Source organism: Balaenoptera borealis (genome assembly GCF_965194805.1).
Source record: "Balaenoptera borealis genome assembly, chromosome: 5".
Classification (NCBI taxonomy): Eukaryota; Metazoa; Chordata; class Mammalia; order Artiodactyla; family Balaenopteridae; genus Balaenoptera; species Balaenoptera borealis.
The window spans coordinates 122906040-122922925 of NC_138862.1; the positions used below are offsets into that span (position 1 = coordinate 122906040).

Consider the following 16886-nt stretch of genomic DNA (forward strand, 5'->3'; position numbering starts at 1 on the left):
CTCCAGATACAGTGGCCAAAGTAGAGTTTCAAAATGTGAAGTCCATCCGTTGAAAGAGACCCTACAAGTCTCATTCCTTTCATCTATTTGGGATTTATTTTTATAAATGATACTAGATACGAGTCCTCTTTAATTTTCTTCCAGATAGATAGCCTGTTGCACACATTATTTATTAAATATATCATTCTTCTTCCATTGAATCGAAATACCACATTTTCATATGTAAAATCATCCTAGCACAGGCAAACTATTATATATAGGATAGATAAACAACAAGGTCCTACTATATAGCCCAGGGAACTATATTCAATATCCTGTGAAAAACCATAATGGAAAAGAATATGAAAAAGAATATATATATGTATAACTGAATCACTTTGCAATACAGAAGAAATTCACACAACATTGTAAATCAACTGTACTTCAATAAAAAAAATTTTTTTTAATCCTATAAAATGGGATCTATTTCTGAAGTGTCCATCTGTGTTTTGATCTATATGGCCATCCCTATGCCTGTATCATACTGATTTATTATGGTGGCTTTTTAGTTAAGCAGATGCCTCCTTACTATGCTTCTTTTTATACTTTTGCTGGCTGTTCATAGGCATTTTTTCCTCCATATGAAATGTAATATCATCATAATCAATTATCCCCCCAAAACCTCTCATTGGAATTCTAATTGAAATTGCATTGACATATTAGTAGTGACATAATTGATTTTATTTGATTTTAACACTTCCAATCCAAGAACATGAAAGTTTTTCCAGTTATTCAGCTGTTGATTTACATCCTTCCATCTTATACTATCATTTATTTTACAGGTTCTGTACCATTCTTATCTATACGTTTAAATTTTTGTTGATGTTATCGATGAAATGTTTTCCCATTTCCATGTCTTATTTCTAGAATAAAGAAAAGCTTGTGTTCCACATCACCAAATCCTCTTATTTCCTCTTTATTCTCTAGGAAAAATTCTTTTCCTAGAAATTTTTAAAACTAGAATTTCTTGGTTTTTCTAGGTTTTTCTAGGTGTAAACTGATCATATGATCAGTTTACCTCTTTTTTCTCCATTGCTTATATTTACTACAGTAAGTCCCCTACATATGAACGAGTTCTATTCCGAGAGTGCGTTCGTAAGTCCAGTTTGTTCGTTAGTCCAACAAAGTTAGTCTAGGTACCCAACTAACACAATTAGCTTTATAGTACTGTACTGTAATAGGTTTATAATACTTTTCACACAAATAATACACGAAAAAAAACACAAAAAATAAAACATGTTTAATCTTACAGTACAGTACCTTGAAAAGTACAGTAGTACAGTATAACACCTGGCATACAGGAGCTGGCATCGAGTGAACAGGCAAGAAGAGTTACTGACTGGAGGAGGGAGATGGTAGAGCTGAAGGAAGGTCAGCAATAGCAGACGGAGGGCAAGCTGCAATTTCACTCATGCCAGACGTTCGCAGCTTCAAAAGTTTGCAACTTGAAGGTTCGTATGTAGGGGACTTACTGTATTTTATTTTTATTTTGTCTTAGTATATACAATAGAACCTCCAAAATAATATAGAATGATAAAGGTAACAGTTGGCACGTCTTTTTTGAATTTCATTGACTTGCCTTCATCATTTCAGTACATAGAGTGATGTTTCCTATTTCGTTTTCAAAAAAGAGCCTTTTGTTTTAATTGAGGTGTAGTTGACCTATAACTATATTAGTTTTAGGTGTACAACATAACGATCCAATATTTGTATATATTGCAAAATGATCACCATAATAAGTCTAGGTAAAATCTGTCCCCATACATAGTTACAAATTTTTTTTCTTGTGATGAGATCTGTTAAGATCTACGTCTTAGCCATGTTCAAATGTGCAATACAGTATTATTAACTATTGTCGCCATGCTGCACATTACATCCCCATGACTTATTTATTTTATAACTGGTAGTTTGTATATTTTGACGCTCTTCACTCATTAATCATATTTAAATAGCTTTTCTTAACTGCCATTTATTTAGAGGGGTTTTTTTTTAGGAATAACTGCTGCGGTTGTTTTTAATCAAATTTTTTTAGCATTTATTGCTCTGATCATATTTGCTTTTCTCTTATTTGCTGATATAATTAATTATTGATAAATTTCTTGATAATTTAGAGGCACCCACCCTTGCCTTTTCTCCTTGGTTATAATATACCATTCACTCGGTACTTTGCTGTATTTATTTGTACATGTTAGGTAGGCCAATTACGTCTCCTGATCTTGGAGAAGTGGCTTTATATAGACCTCCTGTGGGACCCAGCAGCACACTCTTCGCTGGTCACCAGAGCTTTATGCTCTAGGGGTGCCCCTCATCTGGGTTGTGTGGCCTTTCTGTTGTGGTAGGGGTGACTGCTGTGGACCCACTGGTCACTGAAGCTGGCACTCAGCCCAGTTGGCTGCCAGGCCCTGCTTCGTGTGGTGGTTGCCAGTCTCCTGCTGGGCCAGGCCAGGTCCCCGTGCAGCTGGCTGCACAGCCCAGAGTGTCCAGGGCTGATGACGGCCCATAAGTGGGGGGGAGACTGGGTCCCAAGACTGGTGCTGGCCTGCCGGTGGGCAGTAAGCCCCTGGCACTAGTAGGCTAGAGGGAGGACTCCAAAATGGCCCTTGTCATCCCCAGTGTCCTCAGGATAGAATGAGCTCCCCCAAAATAGCTGCTGCTAGCATCTTTGTCCCTAGGGGGTGTCCAAATTGCTTCCTGTCTCTCCAGGAGGCTCTCCAAGATCAGCAAGGGGGTCTGACCCAGGTTTCTTTCAAAGTATTACCTCTGTGCGAGGACTCGGAGCATGTGAGGTTTTTGTGTGCAGCCTTTAAGAGCAGAGTCTTGGTTTCCTACAGCCCTCTGGCTCTCCCGTACGCAAGCCCTGCTGGCCTTCAAAGCCTGGCATTCCGGGGGCTCATCTCCCCGGTGCAGGACCCCCAGGCTGGGGAGCCTAATGCAGGACTCAGACCTCTCACTCCTTGGGGAGAACCTCTGCAATTGTGATTGTTCTCCTGTTTGTGGATTGCCTGCCCCAGGGAGAGGAATCTTGACTCTACTGTGTCTCCACTTCTCCTACCCATCTCTCTGTGGTTTCTTCTTTGTATCTTTAGTTGTGGAAAATCTTTTCTGCTAGTCTTCAGGTCATTCTCATCAATAGTTGCTCCGTAAATAGTTGTAATTTTGGTGTGCACGTGGAAGGGGATGAGCTCAGGGGCTTCCTGCTCCACCATCTTGGCCACATCTTTCTCTATAAATATTTAAATGGTTATTTAAATACCTACGTAATAGACTCGATTTACCTCTCACAGAGCCTAAAATATTTACTACCCGGCCTCCTAGAGAAAAAGTTTGCCAACCCCTGGTATTTTTTTTTTAATAGATCTTTATTGGAGTATAATTGCTTCACAATACTGTGTTAGTTTCTGTTGCACAACAAAGCAAATCAGCCATATGCATACACATGTCCCCATATCCCCTCCCTCTTGAGCCTCCCTCCCATCCTCCCTATCCCACCCCTCTAGGTGGTCACAAAGCACTGAGCTGATCTCCCTGTGCTATGCTGCTGCTTCCCACTAGCTAACTATTTTACATTCGGTAGTGTGTATATCAATGCTACTCTCACTTCACTCCAGCTTCGCCCTCCCACCCCATATCCTCAAGTTCATTTTCTTTTTTTTTTTTTAACCTCTTTATTGGAGTATAATTGCTTTACATTCAAGTCCATTTTCTATGTCTACATCTTTATTCCTGCCCTGCCACTAGGTTCATCATACCATTTTATTTTATTTTTTTTTTTAGATCCCGTATATATGCGTTAGCATACGGTATTTGTTTTTCTCTTTCTGACTTAACTTCACTCTGTATGATGGACTCTAGGTTCAACCAACCCCGGTTCTTGATTTTCAGATAGGTTGCTGATGATTTGCATGTAATATTCTCTTACTGTTTCAATCTACCTTCTCTGTTAGTTCTGTCTCTTTTCTTACTCCTAATCCTGTATATTTTTGCTCCCACACTTTTGTCCTTAATCAGGCTCATGAAGAGTTTATTTATACGTTACCAATCTCTGCAAAAATCTAGTTTTTCCATTTATTTATACATTCTACTCTTTCAGTTTTCTATTTCATAACTTTAACTTTTGGCTATGTAACCACATTTCATCATTATTTTGGACACCACTAAAAAAATAAAACTCTTCGACATTTTCTAGGACATAAGGCTTTCTTATCACTTTTAGAATGTTTAATTTTTACTTATTGGAAGAGCTCTTTTAGACTCATTAGGCATAAATTTTAATCATATTTCTCTTATGCATCCATAAAAGAAAACATAAAATCACTTAAAGTACTTCTAAGATGTCTTCTGATTGAGAGACCAGCTCTTTTAAATCATCATTCACTCAGTTATCAATGTTCCAATTTTTCCACACAATTTTGTCCTCCGTGCTGGTGACACAGCATTTCCTAAGAGCGTCCCACAACTGTTTCCAAGATTTTCTTCTGAATTGCTGATACTCACTCTTCAAGTTTTGATGCTAGTTCTCTGTTACTGGAAGTGTCATTCAAAGTATTTCAGACATCAGCCAGTATTCGTAGCCCTTCTTCAAACAGCGCTTAAATGGTTTTTTGACTGACATCTAAAGGGATTTCAATCATGCCACCAGGAAGAACAGCCAAGTTCTTACAGGCACAGGTAATAACGAGGTCACACTGCTACATGGTCAGCAGAAATTGAGGACATGTTCTGATTTAAGAGATGTCAAAAGAAAAAGGAAAGTGGGCCTTAGAATTGATGCAATATGGTAATCCTCACTCCCTGGCTTATTTTGTTTGATTTATTATATTTTTTTCTAAGATAGGTAATGTTTATTTTCAGTCCTTCTATAATAATAAAGACATTTAAGGCTATGGATTTTTCTATGAGAATAGCCTTTGCAGTGGCTATTAGGTTTTAAGATAAAGCATTCTTTTCATGGTTTTAAAAAGACTGTAACTTCAGTTTTGATTTTGGATTGTACTAAGTGTTTTCTATTTATTTTTATTCTCCATGCAGTGATATTTTGGTATTTCCAGTCTTTGTTTTTAATTGTATTGAATTACAACCATACAATTCGCCTGTAAAATCTCTACCTTTAAAAATGTAATAAGATGACCTTTTTTGGTAACATATAACTAGTTTTATAAATTTTTGTGGACATACACACATATGATATTTATCCCAAGAAAATGAAATTAAAATTAATGAAAATAAAATCCACTAAGAACTAAAATCAGTTTGATTATTGTTTCATTCAATTCCTCATTGTTTTAACTTATTTTTTTTTCTACTAGTTATGAAAGCAAAAAAAATTAAGAAACTTTGAGAAGCCTGGAGTTTCTGGGTAATATGGAAACTTAAGTGGGTCCGGGGAGTGAGGTTCATTTGTAACCACATGGTCAAGCAGAGCTCAGGTGCAACCACAGAGTTTGAAGTCGGAACAGAGGTATTTCTGTGGGCTTGTGACTGACAGGGTCATGAAGAGAGCTTCCAGGATCCTGGTAATACTCTGGGTTGATTTATAATTATTATTACTATTATTATTATTATTACTCACTTGTCAGTTACATGGACATATTCAGTTTGTGAAAATTGTATGATTTTTATACATTTCTTTATATGTATTATTCTTTTTTAGAAGTTTTTCTTTTTTTAGTGTAACCACAAGGTAAAATTATTTAATATCATTTCTTCTTTCTTTCCCTATTCCCTGCTCTCTTCAACAAATATTGATGTAGGAGAAATATTGATTCCACCTTTAGATCTCTTTTGGGAAAACTGCTTTATGTTTTTGCTGCTTACTTTCTTCCTAGGTTTTTTCCCATATATTAGTCAGGATGGTTTAACCTACAGTTAACCCAACATTTCTACGGCTGAACTTGCTCACACAAAGCCCTATACAGGTCAGGGGAACTTCCTCTGTCTTGTTTTCATCTAGAAAACTTCAGAGTAGCAGAGAAAGAGGAATCTGGAGAGTCTGCCTGGCTTTTAAGAGCCAGGTCTGCAAGTGGCTTACACCACTTCCTCCCTCATCGGATGGCCAGAAACCAAGAACTGCAAGGGGGCCTGGGGAAAAGGAGCTATCATTCCGCTCCTGGTGACGTGCCTTAGTGGCCTGGAAGAGCACGTCCCCTGTGTCAACCCTGCAATCTTCCCAGCTGTTCAAGATCTCTCTTAATCCTGCAAACCAGCTCTAAAACTCATGAAACTGGTATCTTAATCCCTTTTCCTTCATCATAAAATCAAACGATGTAAGTAAACATTTTGCTTTGTTAAGAAAAGACCTGTGCTTCCTTTTCCAGTAAGTGGCCTGAGGTGACCTCTAAAAACGGTTCGCTATTCACTTGACCCAGAAAACCCCACAAAATCATGCAAGTCAAGAGGTTCAAATCTTCGTGTTCACTTTAAGAACACTCGTGAAACTGCCCAGGCCATTAAGGGTATGCATATCCGAAAAGCCACCAAGTATCTGAAGTGTGTCACTTTAAAGAAGCAATGTGTGCCATTCCGTTGTTACAATGGTGGAGTTGGTAGGTGTGCCCAGGCCAAACAATGGGGCTGGACACAGGGTGGGTGGCCCAAAAAGAGTGCTGAATTTTTACTCCACATGCTAAAAAATGCAGAGAGTAATACTGAACTTAAGGGCTTAGATGTAGATTCTCTGGTCATTGAGCACATCCAGGTGAACAAAGCCCCCAAGATACGGCACAGGACTTACAGATCTCATGGTCGGATCAACCCATACATGAGCTCTCCCTGCCACATTGAGATGATCCTCACAGAAAAAGAACAGATTGTTCCTAAACCAGAAGAGGAGATTGCCCAGAAGAAAAAGATATCCCAGAAGAAACTGAAGAAACAAAAACTTATGGCCTGGGAATAAATGCCGCAAAAAATAAATGCAAATAAAAGCAAAAAAAAAGAAAAGAAAAGACTTGTGGTTACAAAGGAGAAAAGGGAGGGAGGAATAAACTAGGCACTTGGGATTAACAGATATACACTACTATACATAAAATAGACAAACAACAAAGACCTGCTGTATAGCACAGGGAACTGTACACAGTATCTTGTAATAACCTATAATGGAAAAGAATCTGAAAAAGAATAGATAAATATATATATATATATATAACTGAGTCACTTTGCTGTACACCTGAGACATTGTAAATCAACTATTTATTTCTAGTTAGGTCTGAAGTGGGAAAGGGAGAGTTTTAATCATCAATTTTTACTTATTTAACATCTCTCATTTTTCTGGGACATTCCTTAACACTTGTCCAATTTCACCTTTGATATTCTCATGGAATCCATATATGAAAAGAATCAAGCTCATGTGGCTTGATCATCTTCTCCTCCTACCTATTCAAACACATCCTGTGAGGCCTAATTTTTTCCCTGCTTGCTAGATGAAATTGAAGACAAGTCTCATGGTTTTATGGTCAATCATCACCAATAAGAAAAAAAAAGAATTGTCCAGCTATGTGTAGTTCATGAAAATAGTCTCAGTTCAATAATTAAAATATCCAGTCTTACGGGAGAGTCACAAGATTCGATTACATTTAGAATGACATCTTCTTCCTGTCAGACATGCTTTGAGAAGGAAATAGATGTGGTCAGCTCCTTTTCTGTTTCTTCATCTTGAGTTTCTGTTCCCCTCCAATCCCTAGGCCGCGTTCACCTCTTCTAGGCTTAGAGGGCAGGGAGAAGCCAGGGGCAGAAATATTCTTATTAGACAGAGAGAGTCATGAGCTGGTGCATGGAGAGGATTAATGCCAGCAAGCCTGGAATAATTCTGAGCTGTTTTACTCAGATATGAAATGCACCAGCATGGCACTGACATGCCAAGGCATGATTAATAGTGTCACTTTATAACCATGTGTCTGAGGAGTTTGGGGTGGTTTGTACAAGCTTGTCAGCATCTTTTTGGATAAGAGTGAGGCTGATGATTTGCACCTGGTCTTGGTGAGAGGCCCCCCCCCCTCCCCCAAAAAACCTTGACCATTGGAGCTGGCTGCAAAGCAAATTATACCCACGTGACCAGCAGAGTATGAGAAACCCTGGCCCAGACTCTCCTCTGGGCTCCCCGGTTCCTAAGTATTCTGTGCACACATCAGTGGTTCCTGAGCTCACAGAGCAGGGGCAGCCCACCTCAGCCCTTGCAGAGGAAGACACCTGGAACTTGGGCTCTCCTGACCCCTTGCTGTGAGGCCACCCTTGGCTGAGATGTATGTCCTGGCTTTAATGCTGATGGTCTATTTCATCCTTTTCCTGCAATGAACTGTAGATTGATAAGCGCTGACTGCTGAGGTCCTGTGAGTCTTCTTTAGCAATCCTACCCCACCTGCCACCGTAGTGCTGTGACACCAGCACTTCCTAGGATGGGCAGCTGTATACAACTGACTCTTTGTCTCAAGGGGCACTTATGTGGGTTCTTCAGAGACTCCTCAAAGACTGGGTTTTCTCCCACAAACCTCACCCAGCAGGACCCAACCACACTCTCTCCTGACTTCACTTTGCCCTTTCAGGCAACCTTCCTGGTTGGCAGCTAAGACAGCCCGCCTGGGCAACATCTGGTCAGAAGGAAACATAGGCTCTTTGCCCCAGTCAGCTTGGGGAGTGAAAGTCATCCTTATGCAGCATCTTTTCACTCTTCTCTTGGTGAAACGAAGAAACAACGGTCTCTTACCTTTCTGATGTCTTCAGCGTGACTCAAACATCAATCCGTTGGGACACATGTCAAACTCACTGGTGGTCCCACTGAAGACCTTCTCCCTGGGCTTGAGGTAAAAGAAAAATGTCCCACCTTTCCAAATAAAAATCTTTTAATCTCTATTCAACCCTTTTATATCCTTGATGCTGAGGGGATAAGAGTCCCAAAACGGTGTTAAACACTTTGTTGCAAGTCCTACATGGTGGTGTCATACCCCACTTTGTAATGTAAATTAATATCATGGTCTTAAAGCCCTGGCCAAAAGTGATACCAAAAAAAGAGTTTTATTTTAACATCCTATTACACTGCTATAAGTGGAAAATCAGGATTTGAACCCACACCTAGCTGATTCCAAATTCCCTAAGTCTTTCTATTATGCCAGACAACCTCCAAATTCAAATTCAGAATTCCATTTAGAATTTATTTAGTACTTTTTGGATAGTCTTCATTTTGGTGCTGGAAAAGATGTCCTTTCAAATGTGTCTGTGCCACATCCTTCTCTTCTCAGTGATTTTTGACCACTTTACCCAGATATGGAAAACCAAAGGAAGCTATTAGTTTCCCTTTCCTTGGTCAAGTGGAAAAATTTAATTAGCTCCTCTTCTCAATGAATAGTGCCGTTTTAACTATTGTCAAACTATAGTCTTGTGGCATCATTCTTTCCTTAGAAAAATAGGGAGGTAGGGCAGAGTACAAAAAGAAAAAATATCGTCTCAACAAAGGCTTAGAAAAAGAATTTGAAAGCTTTTGCTGCTGGTTACTGACTCTGAAGCCCAGGATTTCCAAATTTTCATTTCCAGCTGGGGCCGTATCAACAAATGTGCAAATCTCTCTGCATCCTGCAGGTGATGTTGCTGTATTCATTGCGGGCAGTAAATTCACGGCTCTCAGACACCCCTTCTCACTCTGAGTTTTGGCCATGTGGTCAGCTGGTCAGAAGTCACTAGGGAGATGTCTTTCCACAGTTTAATTATTTCCCTCACTTATTCTGTCCACCTCGTCACACAATTGCTCCATAATAGAAGCAAATAGAGAGATAATGTTGTATGAAACAAAATAGTTCCTCTCTTTTTACTACAAAATAATCAGTCCTCCTCAGTAGCATTTACCCAACCATATAAAAGAGCCAGCAGGACCTCTATCTCAAAAGAAGTTTGTAAGAATAGCACCATATAGGACTTCCCGGGTGGTGCAATGGTTAAGTATCCGCCTACCAATGCAGGGGACACAGCTTCATGCCCTGGTTCAGGAAGATCCCACACGTCACGGAGCAACTAAGCCCATGCGCCACAACTACTGAAGCCCACGCGCCTAGAGCCCATGCTTCACAGCAAGAGAAGTCACCGCAATGAGAAGGCTGTGCACCACAACGAAGAGTAGCTCCCGCTCACCGCAACTAAAGAAAGTCCTCACGCAGCAATGAAGACCCAATGCAGCCAAAAACAAAAGAATAGCCCCCCACACATAAGTCTCTCAGGCAGATATAGCATCCTGACACAGCAGAACAGCGGGCTGGGTTTCTGTTCTTGAACTTTTAGCCCAAAAGCCTTCCACCGCATGGTTTTAATTAGCACCTTCATGTTAGCTACTCCGATTTCAGGAAGACTTGAAATAATTTTTTCTATAAATTAAAAAAATGTTTTGATTGTTATAATAAGTTAAAAAAAAAAAAGATGTTGAAAGTGTGAACAATTTCTCTCTGCCCCACCTCTTAGGAAATCAAAGTTAGAAGCTTGGCCATATACTTTCCCACCTTTCTTGAAGATCATTTAAACATTTCAAGCATATATGCATACATACAAGGCAAATTCTTTCACAGATATTTTAAAATCATATCATACTATACACATGACTCTACAATTGAAAATTTTTTCCTACTTATATGAGGTATTAATTGGGCTATAAGTCTGGCTGCAGGTAACAGAGATCCAAATTAAGAAGAGAGAAGTTTCTTTCTATCTGACTTAACAGTCCCTAGGTAGATGGTCAAGGGGCCTTCTGGAACTCTGCCCCATACCGTGGGCCAGGCATCCAAAATTTTCTATCTTGTTACCCATTCTCCCCAAGCAGTACCCCTCATCCACATGGCCTAAGTTTGCCATCACAGCCACGTTCAGGAAATAAGATGAAGGAAAGAAGGGAGGAAAGGACATGCCCAGAAGTTACCTATCTCACTTCTCCACATATGTCATTAACCAGGGCCTGGTCACGTGACTACACTTTGCTACAAGGAAAGCTGGGAAATGTAGTCTTTTCCCCTGGCAGCTATGTGGCCAGCTAAATTTCATGGAAAGGGATAGACTTATTGGGGGGTGGGGGTAACGCACAGACTTTGCCCCAGATAAACCTCTTACTATAATACATATTGCTGGTTTTAATAACCATTCTTTTTAATAACCAATCATTCTTTTTTTTTAATTTATTTATTTAATTTATTCACTTTTGGCTATGCTGGGTCTTTGTTGCTGCGTGCGGGCTTTCTCTAGCTGCAGCAAGCAGGGGCTACTCTTCGTTGCGGTGCACAGGATTCTCACTGCGGTGTTTTCTCTTGTTGTGGACCACGGGTTCTAGGCACGCGGGCCTCAGTAGCTGTGGTTTGCGGGCTCTAGAGCGCTGGCTCAGGAATTGTGGTGCACGGGCTTAGTTGCTCCGTGGCATGTGGGATCTTCCCGGACCAGGACTCAAACCCCTGTCCCCTGCATTGGCAGGTGGATTTCCAACCACTGCGCCACCAGGGAAGCCCCCAATCATTCTTTTTAATAATCGCTCAATTCTCTAAAGTGTGGGTGATCATAGTTTTTCCAACCATCCTCCTATTTCTGAAAATGTGTCCTACTTCCAGGCTTTTGTTGTTTTCTCTTTGCCATGACAAGCAAGAGTACTTGAATTTGAGTGGAGATTTATCAAATATATTTAAACAAATGTGTTGCATTTTTACCTCTCCTGGACTGACAGGTGAAGGGACTGTCAAGTCTCTCTTCTTCTCTATTAAAGAACATTGAGAAAAGATGAAGAAACTCGTGTGAAAGGCCCACTTGTTGTCCCTTGTCTCTGGGGGGTTGTTATTCCCTTCTCAGTGCAAAGAGCTGTTGAAGATCACACAAATGGAACTAGACTTACTTACTTAACTAAGAGGAGGCTGCCTTTAGGGAAGAACAATGACTTTGCTTATTTTCTTCAGATAATAAGTTGTGAGCTATATTCTGGGAGGTACACCCTTAAGCTTAATTTAGGCTTCAAAGCTGAGGGTTTGTACCTATGGGATTCCTGGCAAGAAAACCACTTTGGGTTAGAACAGGGATTCTCTGTAACCTGAATACACAATGGCAATGCAGTCCTGGGGGTAAATGAAAAGCAAAAAAAAGAAAAGCGTGGGAGGGAGAGAAGGGAGAAAGGGAGGGAGGGAGGAAAGGAGGGAGGGAGGGAGAGAGGAAAGAAGAGCAGGAGAGAAGAAGGAAGAAAGGAAAATCAAGCAGCAATATCCAGGCACCAGAAGTATGTTCAGGAAAATGGGTCTATGCTAGTTAAATCTCTTTGGTTTTAAGTCACAGAAAGTAACTCAAGTTGGCTTAAAGGTATAAGAATATAAGATATAGGAATAAAGACATAAGATATAAGAATTCTTATAAAGATATAAGAATATTCAGGAAGCAAAAGGAAGGTGGGATCTGGAAGCCAAAAGGAGGAAAGCTCTGTGAAATCCACTTCTCTTTTCCCTCTGAAGGGCCTCTGATGCTTCTCTGTGCATGTGTGAGCAAAGGGTGAATATGTCTCGGCTCCCAAGTCTCTGTCCTCTCGCTTCAATAGACCAGCCAGGACTAACTGGGTCATAGCTCAGTTCCAAGTTCCAAGGAGAAAAAATATGGTTGGTTCAGCGTGGATCAGTTGCTCACATTGGCTCCAATCAACCGTGGCCAGAAAGACAGCGTCAGGAGAACAAACCTGGCGGGCAGGACAAGACCCCTGTGAGGACAGGAGTCCTTCTCTATGAAGTGTGAGCTGGGAAAGCAGCCAGGTACATACTCAAGTTAAAGGCCAAGCCAACTACCTACTCAGGCCTCTTAATAAAGGAAAGATAAGACCTTCTACCTCAAATAATATAAATTGCAGTGTGATCCTGGCTATCTCTGGACATGTTTCTTGGATTCAAGATTCAGATTACATAGTTAAGGATGAGTTAGAGCTGACGTAGCAGTTCTCGTCCACAATCTGTGCAAACCTAAGAGTTCAAACCAATAGATGAGAAAAAAGTCATTAGTGATTGCACAATCATCTGAACCCTAGTCTATCCCCCAAGAAGGAAGGTTTGGCGTTTTCTCACCACATTCAGACCCAACCATCAGGAAAGTCATTTCAGCCTTAGGCATATAATGACCTACCTGCTCCTAGGAAGGTATAAACCAGTACAAAAATGACAGAGACGTTCAACTTAGGAATGTAGTTCTCACATACAGCATGGAGGAGAGATGCTTGGACCAGAGAAGTGAAATGTCCTCCAGAACCCACAGGGTACACCTTGTGGCCACTCCTGTAGGTCCATCCACATGCCTCTGTAGACTGAAAAAAAAAAAAAGCACAACGTGAGAGTTGTGAGTTAAGTTTTATTTGGGGCAAAATGAGGACTATAGCCCAGGAGACAGCATTTCAGATAGCTCTGAGAAACTGCTCTGAAGAGGCAGGGGGGAAGGTCATTATATATATGATTTTGGTGAAGGGGGGTACATGCAATCAAGCACAGATTTTTGCAGAAAGTTGCTGCTAGTCACAAGCAGCAGATGTCACCATGAATGATTTTATTGCTCTTCTAGACAGAAGGAGAGGCCAAAAATGGGCTTATAAAATCTTCTCCTGAAAATATCTAACTCTCTGAAAGCTTGTTCTGCCAGTTTTTCCCAGAGTACAGAGCGCCTCTTTCCTGGTCTCCACCCTGAACTCCTTTCAAGGTGTGTTGAAGGTCAGTGGCTGCAGTGGCTTAATCCTCATAGAGGCAGATGGCAAATGCCAATTTTTAGTTGGCACCTCTTTCTTAGACCTCTTTGTCCCCAGTCTGCTAATCTTTCTCCTGCCAGGCCTCTGGCCAACCAGTCAAGTCGTTTGCCACTGCCCAGGAGTCCATTCGTATTCCTGCCTTGAACCATTTCTCTTTCCATAAAAGTATAGACCAGATGCAACACTCAAAATTCTGCCCTTTGAGAGGGTCTAGGTCTTTATCAGTTCTGCTAATTGCTGCCATTTCCCCCAGGATGTTATATTTTTTATTTACAATTGTTTATTTCTTGCTGAATAACAAATTACCACAAAATGGAGTGGCTTAAAACAGCAACAATTTTATTATTTAGCACAATTCTGTGGGTTAACAGGGGCTCAACTGGATCATCCCTCTGTTGGTCTTCCTTGGAGTCTCTCACGCAGATGCAACCAGATGGCAGCTGAGGCTGGAACGTCCAAGATGTCTTCACTCACATGGCTGGCATCTTAGCAGAGATGGTTGGCAGTCCACATCATCTCTTCACGTAGCTACCTAGAGCATCTTTACATGGCAGCCAATCCCAAGAGCAAGCATTCCAAGAAGACAAGCCCTTATGTGCAAACTCTTATCAAGCCTTCGCTTGCATCATGCCTGCTCATACCCATTTTCCCAAGCTCAGACTCAGTGTTGGAGGGGACAACTCAAAGCCGTGAATACTGGGAGGTGTGGTGCATTCAGGGCCACCAAAGTTACTGCCTGATTGACCATTAGGAGGAGAGCAGCTGCAGCGAAGTCTTCCACTTGGCCTTTTCCACTACAGTATCTCTTAGCTTAGAACCAAGGAATAAATATGGCAGTCCTGCAAACTACCAAGTATGTCTGTTCCAGGGAAAGACCTCTGGATGAGTCCATGAACTCAATGTACTCTGTGAGTTAGACTATGTTATTGAAGAGGAAGGGACCCCAGGTGCTAATATCAACTCTGTTGCCAACAGTCTTTGAAATGTTTGGGTATTCCCCTTTAGCCAGTGTACCATTAACTGAGTAAATGATTGGAATGCCCTCTGGGGCATCATTACCCAGAGGAATTATATCATATTCCCTTGCCATGGTGTTGCAGGGTCCTTCCTCCTAGGGACTCTACCTCTCTTTCAGTCGAGAAATTCCAAGTCCAAAAACTGGCTCAGGCCTGGAAACTAGACAAGGGACATCATGAATTTTTATTAGATTAGTTCCCTCAACTTCCTGATCATCTAGCCTTGATGTCTTTTGATTGTATGGATTGAGCAGTCCTTTGTGGCTGCCCGTCTATCTCACCTGCAGCGATGCTACATTTTACTAACCACCTCCATAGCTCTCAGTGGGTCAGGTTTTCTGGCTGCCACTTTGATCTTGCCATTAATTATGATTACTGTGCCCTCCTCACTTCTGAGAGTGAAGTCCTGTGGATCCTATCAGCCCCATTGCCGTCACCAAACTAGGTGCTATAACAGCGTCACCTTGTGTTAGCCCTGGCCTTCAGAACACAGCCACCACTGAGCTGCTCGGTGAGGCTGGTATCCTTCTGACCTTATTCTTCTGGCTTTCGCATGGAACGCCAGAAAGTTAATTGGGAACTTTTTATCCTTCCTTAGTGTATTCTCTCTAGCATCCTCAATTCTCTGAGCCTTTGATCCCTTCCACCATCTGCCACAGTTCTGGAATTTCTACTTCACCTAGTGTAGACCGTCACCTTCTCTAAGCTTCTAAGAGCAATGTGCTAGCAGCGTGTCTGCCTCATCCCCCAAGGTCCTTGCCAAGGTGTTAAATCATGTATCCTGTGAGGGTGTTCCCATATCCATAAACTCCCCTTTGACCAACCTTGTATTTCCTCTTCACCTTCACCCGCACTTGATCCGGCCTCCCATTCATACTCTCCCAGTTCTGGGAACCACGTGCTGCCCAGGTACTGCTGTTCCCTCTCCTCCCTTAGCAGACCCAGCACTTCTCTGGCCAGGTTATACTGTGGCTTAACTCTAGTTACTGGTCTAGAGAAGAGGTGGAGATAGATCCTGGGGATGGCGGGCATGGCTGATGTATTGTTTTCCAAGGCAGAGACTTCCTCCTTGTCTTCAGGAAAGGAGTACACTAGTCTTTAATAGTGAGGGCTCTGACCATTTCTACAAGCTCAGAGACTTTGGGGGACTCCAGGGACTGAGTTTAATTACGTCAACCCAGATGGCCCCATTCCAAGTCTCAGAGTCCCACACCTTTCTCATCAGAACCCTAAACTTGGGGTGGCAGACTTGCCATGTTTAAGAATTCAACCTCTTCTGGAGCACCATCACTCTTATAATGAAGTCCTAGATTTGATGCTGACTGTTTTCTGCCCTTTGGCTGCAGGAAATGAGAATCTCTTCACATGCTGCCAGACATGCGGGCTGGCTCTGCTTTTCACACTTCATCTGAAATTGGTGATTAATCACCTTCAGCCTTTCTTTCTCTCCAACCAACCACCATCCAATTCCATAATCTTAAAAAAGTTTACTTTCCCTGAACCTCTCGACTGCTGAGGTGTTGCACCTGCCAGTGAATTCCCTTCCACCAGTACCCCATCCCGGTTCACCACCAGGGACATTTTAGCAATTGCACCGCATATCAGGGGGCTACCACCAATGATGGGGTCCTCATTGCCACCTGATCAGTGATCCAGCTCCAAAATTCTACTTTGGATGCCGCTTGCTAGGACTATGCTTGGCACAAACATTTGTAGGTGGGCTTCCTGGAAACAAACTCTGAAATAGAGGTTTGTTAGGGTGTCTTGTTGGAAAAGACTCCTGTAAGCAAGTGAGGAAAGCCAAATGGGGTGGGGGGAGTTGAATTGTGATGCATGGCAGCTAAGCCTAAGCCAAGCCCACGCGGAGCTCCAAGACTGGAATGGCTCCCATATTGAAGATTTAGAATATTGAAGCAAGGGGATCAGCATTTGTACCACTACACCAACCTGTCTTTGGGGCAAGGCAGCTCCCTTTGCCCAAGGACAGTTTCTGCTGAGCCGTCAGCAGGCAACATGCCTACCCACTGGGAAATGAGTGCCCCAGTCCTCAGGGAAGGAGCTGGAAGGCACATCACAGCATCCAATATGTAACCCAAAGAAGAGAACTTACCATACAAACC

At 41.8% G+C, this 16886-nt stretch overlaps 1 pseudogene across 1 annotated transcript; it reads left to right on the plus strand.

Annotated features, from left to right (window-relative positions):
- The first annotated feature begins 1463 nt into the window (after window positions 1–1463).
- On the plus strand, window positions 1464–6983 carry LOC309629424 (large ribosomal subunit protein uL22 pseudogene; annotated as a pseudogene). Its single transcript has one exon. The product of its transcript is annotated as a large ribosomal subunit protein uL22 pseudogene (transcript).
- Window positions 6984–16886: the final 9903 nt, after the last annotated feature.